This window comes from Pogona vitticeps, chromosome 5, assembly GCF_051106095.1.
Source record: "Pogona vitticeps strain Pit_001003342236 chromosome 5, PviZW2.1, whole genome shotgun sequence".
NCBI lineage: Eukaryota > Metazoa > Chordata > Lepidosauria > Squamata > Agamidae > Pogona > Pogona vitticeps.
In genome coordinates this window covers 19,616,061-19,626,016 of record NC_135787.1, presented here as the reverse complement: position 1 = coordinate 19,626,016, position 9,956 = coordinate 19,616,061, and the positions used below count along the sequence as shown (strand labels likewise).

The 9,956-nt window shown below is 38.6% G+C and overlaps 1 pseudogene; it reads right to left on the bottom strand.

Moving 5' to 3' along the window:
• Positions 1 to 3,294: 3,294 nt before the first annotated feature.
• LOC110083966 (nuclear transport factor 2 pseudogene) lies at positions 3,295 to 3,668 on the bottom strand (annotated as a pseudogene).
• Between the last annotated feature and the right edge of the window lie 6,288 nt (positions 3,669 to 9,956).

Genomic DNA, 9,956 nt, shown 5'->3' with positions numbered 1-9,956 from the left:
GTTAATGGCAAAGTGTTAAATGATTTTTTTCTGCATAATTTTTCATCCCTAATATATACAATATACTTCTTTCACTTAATGGAGAACTCAGCTTTGTATATGAATTGCTGGAGTACTCATTAGGATCCTGGTCAGATGGACTCAGAGTGGCTTGAGGGAAAGGGTGAAATATGTAGACATTCAGAAAAGAAGCAGAAGAGGAATTAAAGTTTTGTTTTGCATTTTTCTTGAATATATAATTATTGCTCTTCATTTAGACATTGGTGTACCTCAGATTTGAAGAGTAGGGTGATGCCTTTATTGAACCACTAAAAATGATCACATTAATTGCAAACTTTCACGAGACTCTGACCTACAATGCCATTTCCCCCCGGGGGACACCGTACTAGCCTGAAGAAGTGGGATATTTACCCATGAAAGCTTGCAATTTCTGTGATTTTTTTAAAAAAAAGTTGTATTTGTAACACCACCTTACTCTTGCATTTGTGTAATTTTAAGCCACACACTATTTTCCTAATTCTCAAATGTGAAGGATGCTCTTTCCAGGCAATTCAACAAGAAACTGAAAGGACAGTGAGTTATCCCATGGAAATGAATTCCAGCCAACAGAGCAGGGGGAGGGAAGCAGGGGAAGCAGAAATTTAGCAAAAATATACTGCTGTTTTGTCTGGCTAGGAGGTTAGAAGAGGTGGTTGATATACTCTGTAGGGATATCATATACATATTTCCAAATGTCTCTCTCTCTCTGTGTGTGTGTGTGTGTGTGTGTGTGTGTGTGTGTCTGTGTGTCTGTCTCTGTGTGTGTTTGTGTGTGTATTCTAAAAAGCTGTGGAAGATAAGATATATATATATAAAATAATATTATATTATTAAAATATTTATAAATATTAAATATATATTAAAAAGAGAAAAATAACTTTGTATATATTTGGTATATATATACACATATTCCAAAAAGCTGTGGAAGATAAGAGGAGAAATCCTATTCATCCTCATAGAAACCCTGTGAAATGGGGTGGGGGGAGGGAAGGTCTTATGACACTTTAGAGAAATTTACTATGGCATAACCTTTCATACACTAGCATCCACCTCATCAGTCCTCATGAAGTAACTTGTAGAGACACACTATCTTATAATGAGTCAGACCATTGGTCCATGGAGGCCAGGATTATGGATCCCGACAAGAAGCAGCTCTCCAGAGTTTCAAACAGTTTTTCTTGCCCTACCCAATGAGGATGGAATCTGCAATCTTCTGCATGCATAGCAGTAGCTCTGCCACTAAGCTTGGGTGGATGGAACAAGCATAACTGCATTCAAGTCATCCAGTGAGCTTCATGTCTGAGCATCATTTGAGGTTGAGTCCATGACTGTACAAGGAGAATGGAGCCATCACAACCATTTCCCCAAAGCCGAACAGTTTTTGGTTAAAATGAGAAAATCGTCTTTTTAGTCCATAGGATCATTTCTCAGCTTTACTGGGTTGAACCCAAGAGGCAGCCACAACTACACAAAACTCACTGAACAAATGGGATTTAGATAAATATTGATTTGGCATTCAACAATTGATTTAACAGGCTTACCTCAGTTGGGACTCGCAGTTCAGTTCAGGCTACTTTGAGTTGAGTACCTGGCTACAGAACCAGAGATTGGAAGTTCAAATCCCCATTGTGTCTCTCAGCAGAAGAGCCCAGCCTATGTGGTCTTGGGCAAGCTGCAGAGTTCCACAGTACCCCTGGAAAATGGGAACAGTAAACCACTTGCCAATGCATATCTAGAAAAATCTGAGAAGGTTCATCAAAGGTTAAAATTGACTTGACAGCATACAATCATTGTTAATGTTAGTTTTTAATACTTGTTGTCATTGAGCTATTTTAGAAAATACATGGTTTCTCCTTTTGTATATAGAAAAGGGTCATATTTGCATCTTTACACACTTTGGTTGCCCCTCTCCCTACATGCTTTTTTTACTGCTTGAGAGACTTTATAATGAACAATACAGTACTTCTTAGAAAGATGCAGGTTAATAAGATCTTCAGTTTACCTTGGTTTTTCAGTGTATTATTATATGTAAAAGCTGCTTCAGCAAAGCTATAAGGAACATGCATTTGTAGTTCATGTTGATGGAATGCAGGGCTTTACAAACATGGTATTTACAAAAGAGGCTTTAAGATTTCCTCCCCTCACTCCTGCCTTGTGGTTCAGGGTCCGCTACATTCAAATGGCTTTCAAAAGCAGTGTCTAATAAAGGGTTTAATTCTATTAAGCCCTCAAGAAGCTGCTGGTGTACACAGCATTGGGCTTGCACTCTGTTTTCTACTCTATCTGGAGAGACACAGAGTGAGGGATGAAGTAAGCGAAGAACAAAATGTTGAAATGGAAGGGCATTAATCATATGAAAAGAGGTATAGAAAATGGGATGCTTGGCTTCAGTGAGGCGAGAACAGTGTGGAACAAAAGATTGTTCCAAGCATGAAGGTCAGTGCTGCCCATTTTGTAGTAGATGAGAACTATGGATGGTGCTGCCAGAGGAAATGCCATTCTTTGTCATCAGCAAATGAGGTTGCCCTGGGATATTGAGGGAGAGGAAGGAGACCCTAGAGAAAACAAGCTGGAAACATTCAAGCAGATAGGTGGATGCAAAAATAGGTCCGGCTTGCAGGGCATGATCACAAAACTTTTCCTTAAGATGGCAAAAAGTAAGCTTCTTTACTACCAAGAAGTGAACATGGATGTAAAATCTTACTCAGAAGTACAAACCTCCTTGTCCCATGAGAAGATGAGTGGCGCTTTTTTTGTTTTTTTGGTGAAGAATAATATTTGTATGCAAATTCAGCAAATACAGTAACACAAATTGTGGAAGAAGATGTCTGCTGTTTTGTTTTATGTCATGTTCAGATTTGAAGCACTGGACAGGTTGTTTGTATCCTGTTTGAAACCATCAGCCCATCTTTCTGTGCTTGTTCTGTGTATGAGCTTTACTTCTTGAAGGGGAAAAACATCACTCTTGCACAGATATGATTTGTGTAAATTACAGAAATATGAATATTTCTGTTAGGTTTGTTTTATTAAAATATGTGATCCATGTTTTAAGAAGACTGTATACATTGGGTGTTGTATGTAGCAGATATACAAAAGAAAATATATCCCGCAGAGTGGCCATCTTAATTACTTCAGATAACATAACAGGACAAACATGTTCTTTCAATCATTGAGTTACAGATAATATCAAAGGAAGTTTTGTTTTGTTTTGTCTCAAATTTGAGATGAGTAAAGGCACATTTGAGAGCTGAAAGTTCAAGCAAAGTTGTAGAGTGCCAGTCTAAATATGTCACTGGAACAAATCCATTTGTCATTAATATTCTTGAGACAAACAACTGGCAGAATCCCATTATTAGATCATCATCCAGCCTCAGCTGACCAACAACTATACTAAGGATATAAATGTCAGGTGTAGTTGATGATCTTGGAATGACATGTTGTGCTGACTTTTTTTGGAAAGGCACTCTCAGCAACTTTTCTATAATTGATGCTTTTCCTTGAAACTGCCCTTCCCATGATAAGCAGAAAGTATGAAGTGCTACTAATTGTTCCCTATTGTTATCGAACTGTTGATAATAAAGTTGTACAAAATTTGTTCCAGTTTGCTCCCATATAGATTTTTATGACATTTTACATACCCAACATATTCCTCACTTGAATGAATTAAGAATACCATTTTTTTTTCTTGTAAAAAAATAATAACAGTCCTTGTCTTGCCCTCATCTGGAGGTAAGGAATCTCATGAGCCTTGAAAATAAGGCATCAAGGTATCTTGCAAAGAAAGCATATCCTGACAAGAATGAAGAGTTTAATTTGGTGAGTATGCTTTGCAGCCTAAAAAAATATTAGTAAGGGAAAAGTTGGAGGCTTATATTCTTACCAATTATTTGAGAACTTAACAAATTTCTTAAATTTGTTCATTCTCAAAGTACTTTGATACACACACACACACACACACACTTTGAGAATGAACAAATTTAAGGTTTGCCTTTTTTAAAATAAAAAATAATCATGCCATTGCTTTAACAAGAGCTCTGATTCACCCATCAGAGCCTTGTAGAAAAGGCACAGCTTTTAGTATGTAAGAATATTGAACTGAGGAATTCATTTTTAGGTACCAGGACTATTTTGAGTACGAGGACCATGGTTTTTCCACTCCTCATTACCCTAAGTTCTCTTTATTCAGCATTTCAGTCAAGTGTGTGCCATTTTTAGGTATGAAAAATAATGTAGTTAAGAGTCAGTATTTGCATCAAATATGGCTGTTTTGTACCTCTTGGAACTTACTCCATGACAAAGTGCATTTTGATTGGAAATTCACATGTCTTAACAATCCAGTGACTAAAAATATGAACAAATGAAAAATATGGACAAACATGCTTAAGTCAATGGGGAAGAAAGTAGTTAGGGTCTATGACTAAGACCAGGGATACTACAATTGAAATCTGCTTTCATCCATGAAACCCATGTTGCATGTCCCTCCCTTCCCTGACTGACCTTGCAATGTGGTCACACACACGTGGTCACACACATATGGACACAATTTGTGTGTCCATATGTGTGTAGCAAGAGGGACAAAACATAGCTGGCTATATACCTGGGAAAAGAGGAGGATTTACTTTACAGGTCTCTGATTTCATCAAAGTCCCTTCAGGCATTCAGAGATTGCATACACAGTTCCTTTTGCCCTTTCATTGCTTTGTGATGACCACCCTAGTGACAAGCACCACTGCATTTAGTTGGGCTGGTTCTCAGATGACAGACATGCAGCCTGAAAATATAATGGTGTAATATAATGTTATGCATCTATCTGGGACTTATGCCCAAGCAGCTAGCACTAGGCAAATGATTGCATAGTTCACAGCATGGTTGTGCAATTGATGTTGCAGTGGTGTAACTGATTGTGCAGTTCACAATCACTTGGTCAATGGCACAGTTGCCATATAATAGATTGTAGGGTTCAAAGTGTGATTGCACAATCAGCTGCAGAGTTTCATTGGAATTGTTGCATAACATGCCTACAAAAGTGCTTTACAGTTATTACTTCTGCCCAGCCACAATCTTTTTGTAACACTTCCAAAGCTTCATATTGAACATGTACAGATGCACAAGAGTATTTCAGCCATTGTCTGCCTCTAGGGCATGCACAAAGCCTTAATAAGTAATTAAAATGTGCCAGACCCTATACTTCCCTTGCGTTATCTTGGGGAACCCAGGGACATTTATGTACCACATTGAGCCATCAAGGTAGGACTTCCTGGAATGGACAGAACATAAATTCCATAAAAATAATCTAAGATGGGCTCCTAGCAGGACAAGCTGTTTTGAGCATGGTGGCACACAGTTGTTCTTTGTGATGTGATCTAGAAATCTCCAGTTAAGAAACTCAATGTTAACTTTTTATGAACTTCCCAGGCCATCATCATGTATCTCCCTCCAGTTGCCAAACACTGTTATAGTTTAAAAAAATACTTATTTTGCCTCCCTGAGGTCTGTCTGCCTCACATCTATGTTTTTTTTTCCTGCTCTAAGACTCATGGAAGTCATCACAGAAGGCAATTAGGATCCAGAAAACAGGGCAGAGAAAGGGTGAAATAATCTCCACACCACGGTGGCTGCTGTGATCAAAATCAAATCCACACGGTGCTAAGTTTAAAGGAAAAGAAAAATGCTGGAATTTAGCAATTATGAATTAGATAGCCTGATATCTCCTGTCACCTGAGGTAAAAAGAGGAATGCAATCACTGTCCCTTTTCATTTCCCTCCCACCACCCCCAGCACCACAGAAGGCAGAACTCTGTAGAGAGTAATGATGGTTACACAGACAGCTATTGTTGCTTTCTACAGAGCCTGTCCTGTCTGGACAGCTGACTAAAAGAGAACATTCTCAGAGCAGGGCATTGTGGGTAGGGAGTCTTGAGAGAATGTTTGTGCTAGCATTGCAAAGTCTCTCCTTCTGGTGATGCTCCAGGATCATGTAGCTTGGCCAAAGCTGTACGGAATGGCTCCTCTCACAGGAGGCATATTAGAGGGATTGAAATACTCCAACCCACTAAATTTTTCATAGGTGCTCCAACCCATTAAGCTATCCAGCCAACTTTATATTCAAGAGAAGTCCAAGAGCATGCTTAGGAGCTAGGTTAATTGGACACTAAAATATCCCAATGGCTGAAATCCCATGGTGCTACTTTATATCATGCAAGATTGATGATGTCATCAGCCATGGTCTTTTTTTCACAAATTAAAAATTTCTGATCTCCATCCCGCCCCTCAGTGAGGTTTGGAGACTCCCTTGGGATCCTAAGGAAGGCTTTGGGAGCTGTACGATGGGGGAGTAGCCTTTGATGTCCAAAAATGGTTGCAGCTGGGAGCAGTGGAAGTGGTAATAACGGTATAACGTTGTGCAACAGGATTTCAGCCACAGTGTTCCAACATGGAGTGATTCTATAAAGGTATTCGTACAACCCTGATTCTGGATTTTGTTCGTAGATCACACAGATATTTTTCTTTTTTCTTTCATTTATTAGAATGAGTGAGTGGCTTTTATATATGGATATAAAATTCATTGAAGTATTTGTACTTCCCCCTAAATCTTGAATTTAGGAAGCCTCTAGATCATGTTTTGTTCAAGATGTTTCCCTTTTTATTACTTGTGAATATTCATTTGTTTGGTTTAAACTTGACAGAACTCTGCTGCATATACCTGTTCTTCTACAGGATTCTAAGATTCATGTGAATGAAAGGTTTTATTGATTCTAAGTGAATTATGATTGTTACAGGTCTAAAATATTGTGGTTCTTACAAGCAGAGGCATAAAGGTGAAGGCAGGGATAAACAGATGGCCTATACGTGTACATATTTCAAAATTTGGACTGCACTGCTGAATACATATCAGCCTAGTTTTGATCCCAGATGGTTACACTCTTGGTGTTCTTTAAAAAAATATGTGTTCACTTTTCCAAATTACACTACAGGGTGGTGCCATTTCTCAGGCTTGTCGAAGGGAAGAGTCAGGACACAAAGGGAAACTGACAGGCACGTAAAGCTCTTATTTACTGCCCACATCCAAAGATAGTATTGTATGGGTACCCAGTTTATAAGGCTGCTCAAGAAGTGTGATGAAATGATCAACCAGAATTGACGGTTTGTAGAGAAGCAAAAGCAATGTAGGGAAGAATGCTCAACAACCAGTCACTCCCCCTCCCTCCCACCCAAAACCTCCAACAATTGGGAAGTTAATTGTGCACTCAGAAGGATCTAAGGATCTGTATCTTTTAGCAAACAAAGCTCAAGAGTGATCAGTAACTGGGTAGTGGATGCAATTTGCCATCTGTAAAATGGGAGCAATAATCTTTAATTACTTGCCTTACTGAGTTGTTGTAAGCATTAATTAGCTAATGTTTTTTGTTGCCTATGATTTGAAGAAATACAGCCCCATAGAAGTGTTACATATGATCATTATCAGGTTCTGTAAAGCCTCATCTCAAATAGTTTAACATGTTTTATATCCCCTTATATAATCTGAAATGATATTCTGACATTTACTGCCATTCTGGGGCCAGCTGTTGCTGAGCTGGGATAAATCACCCAGATTCTCTTGGAGTAAGAAGAGCTGCCTTAGCCAGGCTGAGGCCATGCCTGTTTATAGATACTTTATTGGAGTGCCATAATAGGTGCTATGTGTGTCTAGAAGATCATTCTGATGCTCCAGCTGTTTGGCTTCTGCCTTGATTAAGGACACAAATCAAGGTGTTGTGTTTGATCTGTGCAAGCTCTGAAGTCAAGTGGGTCAGAATCAGGCCTCTGGTTCCCTTACAATCATGAACACATTGAATGTTATGTTGAAATTTATGCCTGGGGACACTTCATATATGAGATAATCTTTGCATAAGGGGAAAAGGGGATCATTATTTCTGTGGAGAAGAATTAATGTTTACTTTGCAGCTAGTACACAGGTTGAGAAGCTAATGTAGAATTTAATTTTTGGCTCAGATCTGTGGCTCATGTATTAGATATCAATTTTATTTTTTTTAAAAGGAGAACTTATAGCTATCAAATCTATCCCCTATGTACTCCAGTTCTTATTTATAGATCCCATCTATAAGTATTCTCTTATTCCTCCATTTCTTTTTGTCATACCCAAGGCTTTACACATAACCAAATGCCATTTCTCAAACCAAATCACTGAATTGAATGTGCTTGCTATTCATATGGTACAGAATGGTACCCTTTTATGCAGAAATAGTTTGGGGTTCCCTTAATTCATTTACCTATGTATTACACTGGAAAAAGAGACATAATAGTATAACCTGCTAGCCTCACAACTGAATCTCAAACAGTCATCAAGATGATCCAGCAGATGTTCTGAAAAAGGAAAGCCACTACAGAAAAGACCATGACCCTCTTATTCACCTGCCAGAGGCAGAATTTAAAATCAATACTCTGTCTTGACTTAGAAGCCCTTATTCTAAGTCAAGATATTTAGCCTTGATTTTCAGAGCTTTTATATTTTTAGTGCACTAACTACAGAACAACAGTGCCTGCCTGATGAAGACCCATATGGACTGAAAACTAGCATTTGTGTAAACAATTTTTTGTGGACATGAAGCATGATCTCCATGGATGATCTTGAGGGTTGTGCAAATAAATATAATGACACAAATAGAAGACACACATGACTAGAGATGTGCATGAACCAAAATATGAACAGCAAAAAACCACAAACCAGTTAGGTTCATAGTTGAGTCTGGGGATCCCATTTTGCCAAAATGAACTTTTTCTGCTCAGTGCTTCTTTTTCAGCAAAACGGATGCCCCACCCTCTTCCCGTGGCCCCCATTGCTTCCCTACCTGGTCCTTCTGCCTCCTCCTCTTCATCCTCTATTTTCATTAGAGACAGTGGCTGGACTTCCTTCCAGGTTGGCTGTCTTTCCACATGTGCACACCTGTTGTTTGGAGGTGTTGGGTATCCCTCTCTTAGGCATGAACCAGAAAAAAAAATTAATACAATCCAGCTCATTTTTCCAGGATTCATGGGTGGTTTGTGGTTTGTCATTTTTCCGGTTCATGCTCATATGACCTCATATAATATTATTTTTAAAGGATAAAAATTAAAAGAAGAACCATGTTTGCTGCTTTGAGCTCACTGTAAGAAAGAACAAAGATATACTGTAATGGCTGAAGGCATGGAAAAAGAAGTGAACTGAGACACCCATTAGCGTTAACCATCCATCCATATTGAAGGGGGTCAATTGCATGGGTGCTCACGTATTGAAGCCAATACCTTGGGGGAATCAGTTTGCTGGCCATGAGGGAACCATATGATCAGGTAGCCACTCCTCCAGTGGACAGGCCATTGAAATGTTCATCTGGTCATCTAGATGCTGTGCTTGAGAAAGAAGCTGTTGCAACACAAGGACACATGTTAAGGGTCAGTTACTGTTGATTCAGTTACATGTCTGTGGTTTGAATTAATTGATTCAAATGATATACTATCAAGTGACTGAGCTGTAAAATATTTCTCTGCATTCCGTGTCAGTTATCAGTGCATATCCATCATCACTGCTGTCAACATTGACAATGAGATTTTTAATAAACGTGCTTGGTGTTTTCTTGTGGATGTTTCTTTGCAGTTTCATCCAAACACTAGTTTGATATTTTGTCTTTACTTATTGACTTCTGAGCTAGTCCTTTTATTATTTCAATATTATTTCTACCTTTCTGCTTTATAAGTTTTGAATGTCCACAGAAAGTAAGCAGATAACTTCAGAACCTTTCCTTTCCTTTCCTGAACAATAGCCAGGCATGTAATTTATTTGGCATTCTGAGGGACTAGTTGGAGAGATGGAAAAGAATTTGTTGAGTTCACATTTCCCTACAAAAATGCCCACTGTGTGTTTCCAAAGGAGGGGCCAAATG